The sequence below is a fragment of the Peromyscus eremicus genome, chromosome 11 (assembly GCF_949786415.1).
Source record: "Peromyscus eremicus chromosome 11, PerEre_H2_v1, whole genome shotgun sequence".
NCBI lineage: Eukaryota > Metazoa > Chordata > Mammalia > Rodentia > Cricetidae > Peromyscus > Peromyscus eremicus.
The window spans coordinates 26,857,376-26,874,570 of record NC_081427.1 but is presented as its reverse complement, the minus strand read 5'-3'; the positions used below and the strand labels follow the sequence as shown (position 1 = coordinate 26,874,570).

Here is a 17,195-nt window from a genome sequence, read left to right as displayed (position 1 = left end):
TGTGAATCTGGGGCCACGGTTTTCTAGAGGTTCTGGAAGTAGTGGCTACAGGGAGGAAAATTCTAGATAACCAGGGCAGCAGGAAGACACTGGTCCCTCCTCCCCATGGATGATGGCAATCTGCTTTACTCAGCCCACAGATTCAAGTGCTAATATCTTGAAAACACATTCCCGCCCCCCCCCCACACACACACATACACACACACCAGACTTTCTCAATAGCTCTTTTGGTGGCTTGAATAATGTCCTAAAAAGTTCCCTGGAACCTCTGAATGTTGCCTTATATAGCAAGAAACTTTGCACACGTCACCAACCTCAGGATTTCAAGATAGAAAATTGTCCCGGGTGGACCCAATTATAACCCTAAATGTCCTCTGAGGAGGGGGGGGGCGGAGCAAACTTTAGCACAGAATAGGAGACAATGGAACCATAGAAGCACAATGAATACGATTAGCCCCAAGCTGTAGATTGTTTCTAGCCCTAGTCACCCTGAGTTTAATTTTCATTTTCCTAATGACTAAGGTTGCCTGTTGCAAGGTATGGGTTACATCATTTGAAATTATTGGTCAGGGTGGTCCCTTGGACCCCTCCTCCTAAACATTATAGGCTACTGAGCATTACATATCTTTTGATTGCCCTCCAGGGCACGATAGTAATACCTTATTGCTGAAAACACATTTATGCCGAAGAACAAGAAATCAAGCTGGTACCGATCTGGAAGCTTCATCCCTATTGGTTAGGTTTCACAATGTTGGAAGGAGCTATAAACGCTATGGGGTGTGGGTATGGGGGAATGATCATCAGTCTTACCCAGCTTTGAACTCTGAGCTGCAATCATGACTGGTCAGGTAAAATATGTCCACTCATGCAAGAGTAGCATGAAAGTCATGGGAGTACCCAAGTACTTTCTGATTGGATTTAAGGTTCAGCTTCACAAGATGGAACTCACTGTTGGTACTATTAATGAGGCTAAGAACCTATAGATAGGTATGTCATAAATCCTCTGGGAGAACCCACTATTATTCTGTAAAATGGGCACAGTATTAAACCAATTCCCAAAGATTTCTCTTTATACCTACAGATTAGTGCATCTCTCAAACCTCACCAGAGAAGCTGCTTTTTGCAGCAGATAGTGATTAACACAGAGACCCCCAACTGCTTAATGTGCAGAGGATAAGAGAATCCTCAGTCCTAAATGGGACATCTATATCATACCCTCTCCTCCCAAGGTTCAGGGATCATTGTGGAGAAGATAGGCAGAAAAACTGAGAGGCAGAGGAAGAGACTGTGGTAACTGTTTTCCAGGTACCACAGGGCAGCTGCACATACGAACTTAGAGGGCTATGACCGTATGTAGAATATCTGCACAAGATCAAATCAGATAAAATCCCAGCATGGAGTGGGGATATAGGCATGAAGTCCCACCCTTAACTGAGGAGCTCTTGACTCTTGTGGCTGGTGGGGAAGAGAAAGTTAGTTTTCTTCAGGGGTACGGCTTCTGAGAGGCTGCCCATGCTCCAGGAGATGCTCTATGTTAGCAGCCCTAAGCAGACTCAGTGAGCTTACAGAAAACAAATACATGAAACTCAGAGTGAATCATGGGGGAGGTCAGAGGAGGATTTGGAGGGAAGGGAATGGGTGAGTGGACTCAACTCAAACACATTACATGCCTGTATGAAATGCACAGAGAATAAAACAACAAGCAAAAAAGAAAACTTGTCTAAAAAACTAAGGTTTTTTTTTAAGAGGAGAGATGGACTTTGACCTCTGGCCTCCACATGTACAAGCATGCACAAGCACACACACACACACACACACACACACACACACACACACATACCCCACTTACCAAGCACCAAATAAGACCTTATTTATTTATTTATTCATTTATTTTCTCAACTTCTACTGATTCTCTGTGGATTTCCTATCATGCATCCTGATCCCACTTATCTCCCCATCCTCTTGATTCCACCCTCTACCCACGCAACCAAAAAAAAAAAAAAACAAAAAAAAAAACCAAAATTTAAAAGAAAAACCAAAATCAAAAACAAAGCAAAACAAAACAAAACAACAACAAGAATCTCATCCTTGAAGCTGTAGTGTAGCCCAGTGAGTCACACAGTTTACCCTTTAGTCCAAGACCTTCTTGAAGAATGAAATGGAACGCCTTCAGAATCCTAAAAAGAACTCTGTAACTTCAAAACAAACAAGGGTAGTGATAAAGAGTGGCTAATGGACTCATGATAATCTCCCAGCCATGGGAAAAGAAACTCTGGATTGAGCCACAGTAAACCTTTTCTCCCATGATGGCAAGCGGTGGGCTTCTTAGAGTGTAGAGATGAGTGGTGTCTAGGGACTCCTTTGGGGAAAAAGAGAGTTAGGATGTTCCCTACGCAACATGGCTTTGAGAGGAGAGGAAAATTCTGCCCTGTCTGGCTCTGAGTCTGCATTCCTTACATTCTTCTCCAAATCTCATGCTATTCACTGGAAGGTACAGAGAGGAAGGAAGACAGTCCCAGACTGAATTCTTCATGAGAGAACTTCCCAGACCATCCTGATTCATCTGTCTGGTCTTTGTTTTTTTTGGTACCTGAGCCCTCACGGGTCAAGGTTCCATTTAATGGTACTTACCTTTAGATAACCTGTATCGTCTCCCACTCCCATCCCAAGGCTCTTACAGTACAAATAGTCTGCAAATGTTTGGTAAAGGCTTGTAAAGCTCCACCAGTCAATGCAGGGACTACTCAGAAGCCTACAACCTGTTGACTGGATAATGGCTCAGGGAAGTAAGTGCCCAGAGGCCACAGCTTAACTGGTGATTTTACTGTTAGCTGTGATGAAAGATGAGCTGTGAAGATTCAAGACACTGGGCTTAGTCAGCCAACCTTTAGAAAGCCAGGGGTTCCCAGGAAAGGCTTTCATGAGGAAGAAAGGGCTCTTAAGGGCAATAAGGGGTTCCAGTTAGGAGGGACATCTAGTCCTAACCCTCCCTCCCCCGATCCTTTTCCCTTTGTAAGGTCCACAGCTGATGCCTACCCCAGACAGAGGTGCACAGCCTCTCCCGTGTCTCAGGCCATTCCTGTTTCACAGATCTGGTCCTCCCCTCCAGCTAACTAAGCAGCATGGGAGAGAGAAGAAGCTTAGTCATGAAGATGCTGTTAGAAAAGCACCCCCTGAGGGAAGCCACCCAGCAGGTTTCATGGATTGCAGACCCCACTGTGTGAACACAGACTGCTTTTAGGAACACAAGTCCTCTGGGAGTGGGTGACCTAGTCAGAGGCCAAGGGGGGGGTGTCTCATTTTGTCCATGTGAAGAGAGTCCTAAAGGAGATAGGGAGGCCACGGAAAGTCATGGATTCCTTCTGGTCTGAGGTCAGTGTGGATGGGTACTTTATTGAAAACCTCAGGATGCTATGATGAAGGGGTTAGAAACAGAAATATTCAGGCTGGCTCAGCTCTCAGACAAGAAAGAGAAAGCTCTTTGACTGTGTAATACTGGAGCCGATATAACTTCTGTTCCTGCTGTTTCTGCTTCCTTCAGTCCAGCTGGCTCACCCACTGTTGCCAAGGCTCTTCTAAATGATACATTAAATTACTCCACTCTTTAAGAACACACAATGGGCCCACACGACTTTATCTCTTATTTAGAAGCCTGGTTAAGTTTTAAAACAATCTGACTCTAATTGACCTCTACCTGAGAAGTCTTTTGGTTAGAATCTAAAAGTCACGGTAAATCCTGTCTATTTTTTTTTTAGGATACCATGGTGGGGTGGTTAATATTGATTGCCAACTTCACAGGATTGAGAATCACCTAAGAAGACAAAATTTGGGGCCTGTTTGGGAGGAAGTTTCTAGATTGGGTTCGGGGAGGTGGGAGCCCCCATAACTGTAAGCAGTAACATTTCATGGGGTGAAGTTCCATACTGTTTTCTGACTGCTGATACAATAAGACCAGTTGCTTCATGGTCCGCTGTTGCATCTTGTCCCATGAGGGATTCTCCCCTCAAACTGAGAGCCAAAGTAAGCCCTTCCTCCCTTTAGTTGTTTTGGGGTTTTGTTTAATTATTTCTTTTATTTTCTGAGATTATTATATATTACATCATTTCTCCATTCCTTCTCCTCCCTCCTAACTTCCCATATAACTCTCTCTTTGGTCTCATATGAAGTTAGAAGTCAGCCTTTGGTATTGTTCTTCAGGTTCCTTCCACTTGGTTTCTTGAGACAAGGGGTCTCATTGGCCCAGAGTATAGGCTAGGCTGGCTGGTGAGCAAGTCCCAGGGATCTGTCTGTCTCCACCTCCCTAGCACTGGAATTGCAAGCATGCACCACACATCTGACTTTTGAAAGTAGGTTCTGGGGATTGAACTCAGGTCCTCACAGCTACACAGCAAGCCCTTTACCAACTTGGCTAACTCCTTATTCTGTGATTTTTGTGTGCCTTACAAATTTGGTTGTCATAGACGAGTAGTCTATGAGAAACCATGGAGAATGCTGTGTTTTTATAATGAGTTTGCCAAATACAAAGAATGTATTTGTCTTAAACATCATAAAGATGCAGGAAATTCTACTATTATAAACCCTTTCCCCCCATTGCCATTGTTTTTGATGAACCATAACAACTACACGATGTACATGAGCTGTGGATATTGTCCTTACCTTAATAAATATGTAAAGGCTCAGAAGGAACAGGATTCACCTTCCTCTACTCCAAAGTCTGAGCTTTGCCCTCCTCATACAAACTGCACAGCAGCCTACAGCTCCTGACCAGCATTGCCTATCAGTTCACATCAGATCCCACTCTGTAATAAAATGTGAGCTGGTCAGTTGGATCTGCTGGTCTTCAGGCAACAGGTCACTTCCGCCAAAGGCAGCACCACCCCAAGACACATATGGGTTCAAGACACCAGGCCTCTCACTCTCATAATCAGAACAGAGTCCCTCCTCCAGTCCTAAGCAGTAGCAGATGCTACTCAAAATACCCGAAGCACATGGGCATTTTAGTTATGTCTTATGTCCTTGGGCATGTGAGTTAATCTGTCTCTGTTCTCTAGTCCACCAAGTCCGGTTCTAGACCTCCCTCAAAATTTCAAAGAGATTTCAAAGAGAGTCAGTGAAGGGTGTACAGAAAAGAGAGAAGAGGAAAAACAAAAGACAAACTAGGAAGCAAGATTTAAGGGCTTAAATTACAGCTCTGTGAGCCAAACTTGCCCTCTCGAGGAGCCAGTTGCTCTTTGAACACAAGGGCCTCTTTTTTTTTTTTGGTGCTGAATTAACTTTTTTGGTTTGATAAGGTATCATTTAAAAAACCAATGGTCCAGTGAACTCATGCTGAAAGTTAATTGAAAAGCCTCCCACACGTGCTCAGCTCCAGGATGGTGCATTTATGTGGCAATTAAGGAACGAGATGAAGAAACTCTGTGGCTGGTTTAAGTGGACACAGGCCTCCCAGCCCGGCAGAGAGTAGCTCACAGGGTTTGGGGAGGAGGAGCTGATTGCTGCCCTCAAATGAACCCACTGCTCCTGCCCCTCCCTCAGAGCATCTTTCTTTTGTGCTTAGCTGGTGTTTTGGGGACTGTGGAACCCCAAGTTAACATTCAGACACCATTGTGAATGGCCCTATTTCCCAAGGACATCACAAAGTACATAGGCTTTTTACTGGCGTTTTAGGAACGTGTACTCATCACTTTTCTCATTGCAGTGGCAAAATACCCACAGAAGAAACGCGAGGGAAGGATTTGTTTTTGATTTATAGTTTAAGAGGGAACAGTTCATCACAGTGCCCGAGGCATAGTGGAGCTCGCTGCCGTAGGAGTATATGCCTGAAGACACCTCCCATCTTGGCAGAGAAGGCAGCAGAGAGCACGGACTGCTGGCATTTTTGGTTGCTTCTGCTTTCTCCTCTTTTAACCTTTGTATCCAGATCAAGTTCCCAGCTCACGGCATGGTGCTGCACCTACCCAGAGTGGATTGGCTCTTAGTTACCGGAAGTGACCTCCCAGATGCGACCCAAGCTATGCCTTACACATCTCTGAATCCAATGGGTTTGATAAGGATTAGCCAGGAGAAGTCCACTACCTGTTAGCCTAACACCCGGCCCAGTAACTTTACATCGTAACAGAGGGGTTATCAGAAATGGAAGCAAGACAAGGCCGTGGGGGTGATGAGAGAAGGACAAACAGGAGGTGGAGATGAAGATGAGAACAGAGGACTACAGGGAGGGTGACCACGAATTTATATCCTTGCTCTATGCTTCCTAGCTTGATTTGTGCTATGAAGTCCTACCTGCCCACTGACTCCAAAAGACTCTATCTCAGAATAATGTTTGGGGCTTCGTAAAGTAAATGCATGTGGTTACAAATCAGCCTACTATTATATCCTAGGATCATTATCAAATTGCTTACAAATGAATGTATGATGAAGCGTACATGTGATTCTTCACTAGTACAATTAAACAGTGAAATTCTAAAAACAGGTCTATTAATTACATTAAAGTAGTGATATTAGTAAATGCTACCTGCAACTACCAATTGTTAAAGAAATACCTGCTTTTTGTTGTTTTATAAAATGTTTTGTGGGATCCAGGCAAGGTGGCACACACCTTTAATCTCAGCACTTAGGAGGCAGAAGCAAGCAGATCTCTGTGAGTTTGAGGATAGCCTCTTCTACATGGTGAGCTCCAGGCTATGTAAAGAGACTGTCTTGAAAAAACAGTAAAAAATAAAGTCTTATGGGCTGCTATAAGTACTGGTTTTGTGAGATTCCCCCCCCTTTTATTTTTTGCCAGCAATTAGAATACAAGGAAATGGTAAAAATCCATTTGTTGTTAGTAAAATTCTGCTAATTGCCCCTTCTCCAAACCTCAAATTTAAGTGGACCAACTCAGTGAAAAAGAGAACACTTTCCTAGAACCTTTTAAGTGACATAAGCAATCTAGGGAAAATTTTTGCAAGTTTCTGTAGACACTAAGCTTAGGCAGAAAGGTTCCACAGAGTTTCTTGTACAAGTTTAGTAAAAATCATTACTTAAGGTTTATTAATATGTTCCCATGGCTCATGAATTCACTAAACTACAGAAGCTCTCAAAGAGGACTGAAGAATCTATGCAATGTGTAGAAGAACCACTGAAGGGGTTCTTACTGGAGTCATGTCCAACCACAATGGATGTAGACAGGTCAACCTTTTGCCAAAAAGGCTCATCAGGCTGTGCATCTTCCATGGCTGAAGAGGAGGGGTGGGGCCAACCATCTGGAAGAGTGGAAGGCATCATCTTTTTCCTCATGTGTCCTGCTGGGATTACAGGCATGTTCTACTATGCCTGTCTTAAAAGATATTTATTATGATTGAATTCTTTATTTAATAAGTATATATAATTATTTATTATACATAAAGAAAAATGTTGTACATATATCAATTAACTGAAGCAGCAGGAACTTGAATTGATGTAATCAGGGTTAGTGTGTATATCTTATCTTTGTATAGCAACCCTCTTTTAAATAAACAGTGGAAGCTTTTTACCTTTAAAGCTGGCTTAAAGACCATAAAGATTAGGAAAAAAGGAGTACAATGAAAGTTGGAGAAAGACATATGATTGATGGGCAAAGAGGATCAAGAATTTGCTCACTTGCTTAGTGGGGAAGGGAGCAATGTTTTTAATTTGTTTCAGAACTCCTGGCATTTTGGTGAAGCCCAAATATTATTTAAAAAATGTTTTAAGCCTACAGAAAGAGTTTCTTGAGAGAGTGATGAGGTCGAAAGATCTCCCATGCTCATGGATAGGCAGAACTAACATAGTAAAAATGGCAATCTTACCAAAAGCAATCCACAGATTCAATGCAATCCCCATCAAAATACCAACACAATTCTTCACAGACCTGGAAAGAATAGTACTCAACTTCATATGGAAAAACAAAAAACCCAGGATAGCCAAAAGAATCCTGTACAATAACACAACCTCTGGAGGCATCACGATCCCTGACTTCAAGCTGTACTATAGAGCTACAGTAATAAAAACAGCTTGGTACTGGCATAAAAACCGACATGTGGACCAATGGAATCGAATTGAAGACCCTGACATTAATCCGCACACCTATGAACATATAATTTTTGACAAAGAAGCCAAAAGTGCAAAGAAAGCATCTTCAACAAATGGTGCTGGCAAAACTGGATATCAACATGTAGAAGGCTGCAAATAGATCCATATCTATCACCGTGCACAAAACTTAAGTCCAAGTGGATCAAGGACCTCAACATAAATCCAGCTACTCTGAACCTGCTAGAAGAGAAGGTAGGAAGTAGTCTTGAACTCATTGGCATAGGAGACCACTTCCTAAATAGAACACCAGTAGCACAGACACTGAGAGAAACAATCAATCAATGGGACCTCTTGAAACTGAGAAGCTTTTGTAGAGCAAAGGATATGGTCAACAAGGCAAAGCGACAGCCTACAGAATGGGAAAAGATCTTCACCAACCCCACATCTGACAGAGGACTGATATCCAGAATATATAAGGAACTCAAGAAATTAGACATCAAAATGCCCAACAGTCCAATTAAGAAATGGGCTATAGAACTAAACAGAGAATTCTCAACAGAGGAAACTCAAATGGCTGAAAGACATTTAAGGAATTGCTCAACATCCCTAATCATCAGGGAAATGCAAATCAAAACAACTCTGAGATACCACATTACGCCTGTCAGAATGGCTAAGATCAAAAACACTGAAGACACCTTATGCTGGAGAGGATGGGGAGCTAGGGGAACTCTCCTCCACTGCTGGTGGGAATGCAAGCTTGTTACAACCACTTTGGAAATCAATATGGCGCTTTCTTAGAAAATTGGGAATCCATCTCCCCCAAGATCCAGCTATACCACTCTTGGGCATATACCCAAGGAATGCTCAACCACACCACAATAGCACTTATTCAGTTATGTTCATATCAGCATTGTTTGTAATAGCCAGAACATGGAAACAACCTAGATGCCCTTCAACTGAAGAATGGATAAACAAAATGTGGTACATATACACAATGGAATACTACTCAGCAGAGAAAAACAATGACATCATGAGGTTTGCAGACAAATGGATGGATCTAGAAAAAATCATCCTGAGTGAGGTAACCCAGACTCAGAAAGACAAACATGGTATGTACTCACTCATAGCAGGATACTAGATGTGGAACAAGGATGACTGGACTGCTACTCACATCACCAGGGAGGCTACCTGGAAAACAGGACCCTAAGAAAGACACGGGGATCGCCCAATGACAGAGAAATGGAATGAGATCTACATGAAAGCCTGGACATGAGTGGGGGTAGTGAAGGGCGAGGGTCGAGGGAAAGAGAGCTTGGGGGATCGGGAGATCCCAGCTGGATCTATATTTATTTTTCAAGGGAGCCTCCATGATATAAAGGCGGGTAAAGTGATTGGCAATACCTCTTCTCTCTGCCAGCATGCACTTAGCATTTTATTTTTAAATGACAGCTACCTTTTACTCAGTAACAAGAGCAGCCAAATTTAGGTTGAAAGCTTCCTTCCTTCCCTTCATTCTTTCTTTCTTTCCTTCCTTCTTTTTTTTCTTTCTTTCCATTAAAACCAAGGTTAGTATTATTTTATCACTTAGAAATATACCAGATGGAATTAAATATCATAGACAATTTTTAAAAGTCTAATTATAAAAGTATCGAGTAAACATTAAATATGAGAGAAAAGTTTAGTTGCTCAGGGTACTTGAATGCCAGGGGAGCTGGAGATGAGTACCAGCCAGAATTTTCAAAGTCCACAGGAATGTGCTCTCCAATGATATGAGCAAGCTCACTGCCCTGAGTTTTATAGGCCAGGAGTGAATGAGAAGTGTCTGGATATGGTCCTGAACTTTTAATCAAAATGGATTCTTTGATGTAATGTCGTTCCTGTCTAGTTGATTGAATCATCTGGTTTTCATTATCCCTTGAGGAAGACTCTGTAGCTAATTTAGAATTTTATTTATCATAGTTAAACATCCTTTAAATATTATGTATTACTATAGTATTTGGTTATAGACTAGATTTTATAAACATGTTTAAATATTTTTCCATTAAAACAAGTTTTCACAATCACTATGTAACAGTAAGAACATTCTAAATAGGATTGACTCTCAAAACTGAATTTTTCCTATGGTTAAAACAATGACTGACTATTCAAACAGTAAAGGCTTTGTCCAGTGGGAAAACACACAAAACTAAAATCCAATTATAACTGTCAAATGCCCATTTAGTAAAAGGATAAAACAAAGTTTTATTTTAAGTTACTTCTTTCGGTAAATATTACTAAGAATAGATCAATGCTTAAGAACATATTGTAGAGAATCAAGCACTAATTCTATCTCAGGGTATTTTATTTTGACCTTAAAAATTTAATAACGTTTACATTATACTCAACCTAATTACAATCATATTCACTTTGTACAATTTTTTACAACATACCTTCATCTTAAATTCTTCATGTTATTATATAATTTTGAAAACAATTTTAAAGAGGTAATTTCAAATGAAAGCTCTGGAAGCTGTACTGTCTAAGCATATGTCTAAGATACCATATATGCTTCCTGTGTTCTAGATATAACCTCCTGAAAGTTATTTTTCATAGATTTTTCATAGATTCAGCAGTTTCAAAACTGCTCTGTGTGTGTGTGTGTGTGTGTGTGGTATGGTGTGGTGTGTGTGTATGTGTTATGTGTATGGTACATGCACACATTCAGAGACCAGGAGATGTTGAATGTCTTCCTCTATGGCTTGATGCCTTATTTCTTTGAGACAAGGTCTCTCTTGAACCGGAAGCTTGCCATTTCAGCTAGGCTGGCTGGCCAACAAGCCCCCAGATTCTGCCTGTCTTCTCACTTGGGCTTAGGAGCTTCCAAGTCAGGTCTTTGTGCATGCGTAGCAAGCGCTCTTACCTCCTGAGCCATCCCCCCCAGTCCTCCAAAGTGCTTTTAAAAGCCAAGAGGAGATGTGACCAGAGGCACAGAATCATATTCATCCATTTGCTGCCACCGTCAAGAGGTACAACTCTCTTGGAACCCTATGACGGTTCTTCCCAGTGTTTTGGCACAAAATAAGGAGAGCTAGATTTGAGTCTGGGATCTGCTAGATGACCCAGGAGTAATCTCTTTTTATGATCTTTGGGTCTCATTTCCCCACAGTTTTAAGAATGAGACTGGTGCTATTTGTTCCCTGAGAGCACCTGAAAAACTGAGACAATTTAAAGAAAGTGTAAGTGTGTGTGTGTGTGTGTGTGTGTGTGTGTGTAGGGTGGGGGTGGGAAGTCACTAAATTGCGACTTTCATACAAATGCCAAAATGATTGCTCCCTGTGGAAACACCTCACTGGCATCTATCCCTAGAAGGTGGATTGTTAATACATCAACTGTCATCCTTTTTAATTACCACCATGCAATTACCAGAAGAGCCACCACCCCGCAGCATTAACATCCACAGATTTGTATTGCCACTTACCTTGTTAAAGTCTCCCTAGTTAGATCCCCAATCAGAACTTTGCAAATGTCATTTTTTGACCCAAGTCCCTCCGATGACTTCTGTAAGCAAAAAGTATTTAGAAAATACAAGCAGCTGGTAACATTTATTGGACACAAAATCATGTGCCAGAGCCGGGCGGTGGTGGCACACACCTTTAAACCCAGCGCTCGGGAGTCAGAGCCACATGGATCTCTGAGGCCAGCCTGGGCTATAGAGTGAGTTCCAAGAAAGGTGCAAAGCTACACAGAGAAACCCTGTCTCAAAAAACAAAAAAAAACAACAACAACAAAAAAAAGTGCCGGGAATGGTTCCAAGCACTCCACATTGGTTAATGCCCATGATAGTCCTAAGTCTTTGAAGTAAGAGCTAGCATTATCTTCATTTTATAAGTAGAAAAATGGAAGCCAGTCAGGAATAGAACCCCACAGAGGTCAGAAGCAGGGCTATGACATGCACACAGAGGTAGATACTGAGTCTGGGAGTCCACAGCCTAAACCATCACGCTGTCTTGTACATTCAAGACAAGCACAGAAGATGAGGAAGAAGGAGGAGGCCTTCTGTGGTTCCTCAAACCTTGCCTGCACCCCTTTGCCTCTTCGGGACTGGACTGGACTGGACTATGCGCTCTTTGATTCATACCCACCTAAAACGTCAGAAAGAATAGATGGTCTATTGGGAAATGGTCCTGGCTGATGTAATTAGTTGAGATGGAGACATACCAGGTCCTACGGTACTAGGACAAGCCCTAATAAGATGTGTGTCATTATGAGATGGAAATATGGACATACAGGGGAGGCCACGTGGAGGTGGGGGCAGGGATTGGGAGTGATGTTCGGGAATGCTGAGGGTTGCGGCAAACCACAAGCAAAGAGAGCTGATTCTTCCTCAGACCCCCAGAGGGAACCAGCCCTGCTGACATCTTAACTTTGGCCCTAGAAGTATAAGAGAGTCACTTTGTTTTTTTTAAGCCACCAGATCTGTGGTACTTAGCTATGGCAGTCCCAGGAACCCAAGGCTCCTTTTCTTTCTCTGTTTGCTGCCTTCCGGTGAGGTGGAGGAAAGTATTGTACAGATGACTCAGAAACCTAAGACTCTGAGGCTTTGGGTGACTTAGTGTTGCATTAGCTCATTTCCCGTTTTCCTGATTAGACCGCATAAAAAGCCGGCCCACTCAGATTAAGAGAACCGAGCATCTTAGGGCTCATTATCTCATGGTAAGTAAAACTAGTCCCAGAGGATTGCCAATTGAACATCTCATCTCCACCCGTCTTGTAGTCAGGCTGTGTGTGTGTGTGTGTGTGTGTGTGTGTGTGTGTGTGTGTGTGTGAGAGAGAGAGAGAGAGAGAGAGAGAGAAAGAGAGAGAGAGAGAGATATGCACTTCCTCTGGCCTCTCTTTAATCAGTTGAGCAGCCCTACCTCAAGAATCTGACTTAATCTTCGAACAACAAATGAGTATAATTTCAAATTGTTTCATGCTTAAGGGCTTAAGGGTAGAGACTTGGATCAAATGGCCATTCAGGAAAGCATTTTACTCACAGTGGTTAGGTTGCAGAAGAGCCTATGGGTTTCTGAATTTCTTAGCCTTACTGAAAATTAAAAAAAAAAAAAAAAGAGCCCAGAAGTCTGTTTTGGAGATATAGGACTGTAACCTCAGCTACTTTGGAGCATGTACAAGAATGTTAAGTTCAAGGCCTGCCTAGCAAGTCAATGAGATTGTCTCCAAACAAAAGAAAACAAAAACAAAAACCAAAACAGGAAGGAGAAAAGGTTGGGAATACGTGCCTTAGCAGGGCCATTGCCTAGCATGTGGCAGGCCCTGGGTTCAGTCCTTAGTACAAGGAGCGGGACAAAAAGAAACAAACAAAATGTATCTTAGAGATGGTCAAGGGGCAGAGAGAGAGAGAGAGAAAGAGAGAGACAGAGAAAGAGAGAACAGTGCAATGAGAGATGTTATCCAAAGGCTGTCTTGGAGATGGCTTCTGGAGGGCTCACCAATGGGTCTTCTACGAAGAGGCATGGCTGGCATTCAACTTTAAGTTTTGTTGTGAAAGATTAGGGTGAATCAAAATTTCACCAAAAGTTCACTGAAGATACAATCCTCCCTCAATAGTTCACTTATTGAAAAGGAGAAAGTCTTCAGAGGCACAGTGGGAAATGTTAAGGAAGCGATTCACAGGAAAGCAACCCTGGAGAGACAACAGAACTTTAGAGGCACCAAAGCCTTTTCAACCACCACTCGCCCCGATGTTTCCCCTCAAACTCTAATAAAATTGTTCCCAAGCTTCATTTTGAGTCTCTTTTAAAATATAATGAGACTAAGAACCTAACGTGACCTTGTTTTTCCCAGTAACAAGATGTCCTAGTTTCCTTACTAGTTGCAATGACAAAACACTCCGACAAAAGCAATTTAAGAGAACAATGATTGATTTTTCAGTCATAATTTCAAGTTACAGTCTGGGAAATCAAGGGAATCAGGGCATCAGGGTCATGAAGCAGCTAGTCACAGCCACAGTCAAGAGCAGAGATGGATTCATTCATGCAAGCTTGTAATCAACTCATTTTCTCCATTTCTCTGTAGCTCAAGAGCTCCCACCTAGGGAATGGTGGCAGCCACCTCAGTCAACACAATCACCATAATTCTCCACAGACATGCCCACAGACCAACCTGATTAAGAGAGTCACTCAGGTAATTTTAGATTGCATCAGTTTACAATCAAATCTAACCGTGCAGAATATATCCATCTCTGCCATTTGAGACGACACATGTCTGCTATCAAGAAATAAGCTTCTACCAAATATGGAGTTGATGACACCTTCCTTGGCGTGGATGCATTATCTTTCAGAAACATGAGTATAGTCAGAGTTTTCCTTTGCCAGCAGCCACTCTCAAATAACCACTCAGAGTCTTAATATTAATTGTAAATGATTGGCCAATAGCTCAGGCTTGTTACTAGCTAACTCTTACATTTAAATTAATCCATATTCCTTATCTATGTTTTGCCACATGGCTTGGTACCTTTTCTCAGTATGGCATGCCCATCTTGCTTCTCTCTGTGTCTGCTGGTGACTACAGACTCCACTCTTCTTCCCAGAATCCTCAATTTGGCTCTCCTGCCTAACCTTATCCTGTTCAGCTATTGTCCAGTCAGCTTGTTTATTAAACCAATCATAGCAACATATATTCACAGTTTAGAGGAATATTCCACACATGAGAAATGACAATTTGTTGGTTAAGCTCCCAGTCTATGGCAACTTGTTATAGCTGACTAAAATGAATAAAACTCTCCCTCAAAGAACTTAAAAACAAAAGCAAGATTACCAGATAAGACTATCTTAACCAAGGGACAAACAAGGAGCTTCATGGAAGAAAGAAAAGGAGCCCTGGTGGTCAGAGCAATCAAGAACACAATATGAAATACTTAAGATAATGCCCCAACTAGCAGAGAGAAGCTGTGTGTATAAGCAGACACATGCATGCATTATCTTCTAAACAAATCACTGAGAGTACTCTTTACATAGGATATAATGTGAACAGTCCTCTTTGGAATTATACCATGGCTGGTTGGTTATCTTTCCAGAAGTAGCCAGAGATCCCATCTGGCAGGCAGAGGAGCAGCTACTAGAAGGATTTGCCTGGCAATTCTCAGTGAAAGCAGTGAAGTTATGAACAGTAGGCTGGCAGACTTTAGGAGTGTGGGGGCATGCTAATAAAAGAGATATGGAGTAGACTAAGGTAAAAGCAAGAGTAAAGCTACCCAGAAATTGGGGGCATAGGAAAAACCCTGACAGATTGCAACATAGATAAAAGCATTATAACAGGTGCTCAGAGGACAATTCTTCCTATACAAATATAAGTACCAGAGTTCAGAACCCCCACAACTATGCCTGCTGGGCATGGTAGCCCATCTCTAATACTAGAACCAGGGATTAGAGGAACAAGCAAGCAAGCTAGACTAGCCAAATTGGTGAGCTCTGGATTCAAGTGAGAAATCCTGCCTCAGTGAATAAGATAGAGAGCAATCAAGGAGATACCAACACAAACCTAGAGTCTCCACATAATCCTCCCCCACATCATATACAAGCATGCATACACACACACACACACACACACACACACACACACACACACACACACAGTGCAACAACAACAAAATTTAGCATATTCTAGAGCATTCTGTAGTGGGTAGCTATTGCAGCTTTGACCTGGAAGTACTATCCCAGTGAGGCTTCTGGTAACTGTCACGCCTACCTATGGCCTGCCCCTGAGGTGGGGCCAAGACCGGAGCCCTTAAAACCTGAGATCTGGATGTGCCGGCTCTCTTGGTTCCTGGTAATCCTGGTTGTTGGATGGTAGACTGAGCAGAGTTCTCCAGAGAATACCGCTGGACTGCACTTCACCTCTCCTGGACACTGTAACCTATACCTTTACTTGTTGTAAGTAAACCCCCAAATAAACCCCCCCTTTTAACTATGTGGAGTTGCCTTAATACTTCCGCCAATATCTGGTGCCCAACGTGGGGCACGAACCGGCGACCCTGAGATTAATAGTCTCATGCTCTACCAACTGAGCTAGCTGGGCTATGCTAGTTTTGCAATTCACCACTTTGGGGTAAGACTGCCTAAAACTGGAGTGAATGATGTAAATGTGTATGTTGCTATCTTACATTGATTTTTTTAAAGTAGTTTGGCTTTGAGGACATAGAAGATATGCATAGACTCAAGGTGGACTGGGAACGAATATATTTGATGAAAGTTAATATCTTATATTTTCTTAACAAGCTCACTTGAATGATTAACATGTTTTTTTTATAGTGTGTATATACACTTATATAATGAGAAGGGCAACTTTGTCTAATTGAAACAAGGGAAACTAGAGTTGGATTCTATGTTATGGATCTTGTCATAGCAGAATCTTATACTTAATAGGCCAGAGACATAAAAACTGGAAACAATAGTAAGAGAATAACTAATTCTTCACAAATTTCCAAAGCCAGATGATGAACCTTGGTACACATGTTTTAACTTGGAAAATTCTTTCAATGATTAGAATGGCGATGTTTTAGTAAAGAAAATCCACTTATTCTGTATGACTCAAGCATTACCTTGGAATGAAAGTATAAAGAATAATTTAAAGAATTAATTTTTCTGGGCCAGAGATATGGTTCAGTGGTTATGAGCACTGGCTGCTCTTTCAGAGAACCCAGGCTCAAATTCTAGCACCCAAGTGGCAGTTAACAACTGGTCATATTTCAGTTTCAGGAGATCCACATCCTCCATGGGCATTGCACTCATACCATACACAGATATACAGGCAGGCAAAACACTCATATGCATAAAAGTAACTTTTAAAAAAGAATAAATTTTCTAATAGTTCATTGGAAACTGTTTATGTTAAACATGGAGCTTTGATATTGGAAGGGTGTGGAGTTTGCATAAAACTGACTTTAAAAGTATCCATTGATGGTCATAGCCTCTTCTTAGGGGCACAAACAAAATGGAAGTCCAGGTTCCTGCTCAGATGATGGGAAGGGCTGGGGGAGAGTGGCCTTAGTCTAGTATGTCATTCTAATTCCCTTTACCAATGATTGGTTTCATGTTAACCATGTGGCTAGCTATGGCCAATTAGAAGTAGACAAGTCAGTTTGAAATAATTTGGGGTGATTTTGCTTTCAGGCAAAAGAAAGG

The 17,195-nt window shown here is 41.9% G+C and overlaps 1 non-coding gene across 1 annotated transcript; it reads right to left on the bottom strand.

The window, feature by feature from the left end:
* Window positions 1-16,016: 16,016 nt before the first annotated feature.
* On the bottom strand, window positions 16,017-16,089 carry Trnan-auu (transfer RNA asparagine (anticodon AUU)). Its single transcript has one exon. It is a non-coding gene; the product is annotated as a tRNA-Asn (tRNA).
* Between the last annotated feature and the right edge of the window lie 1,106 nt (window positions 16,090-17,195).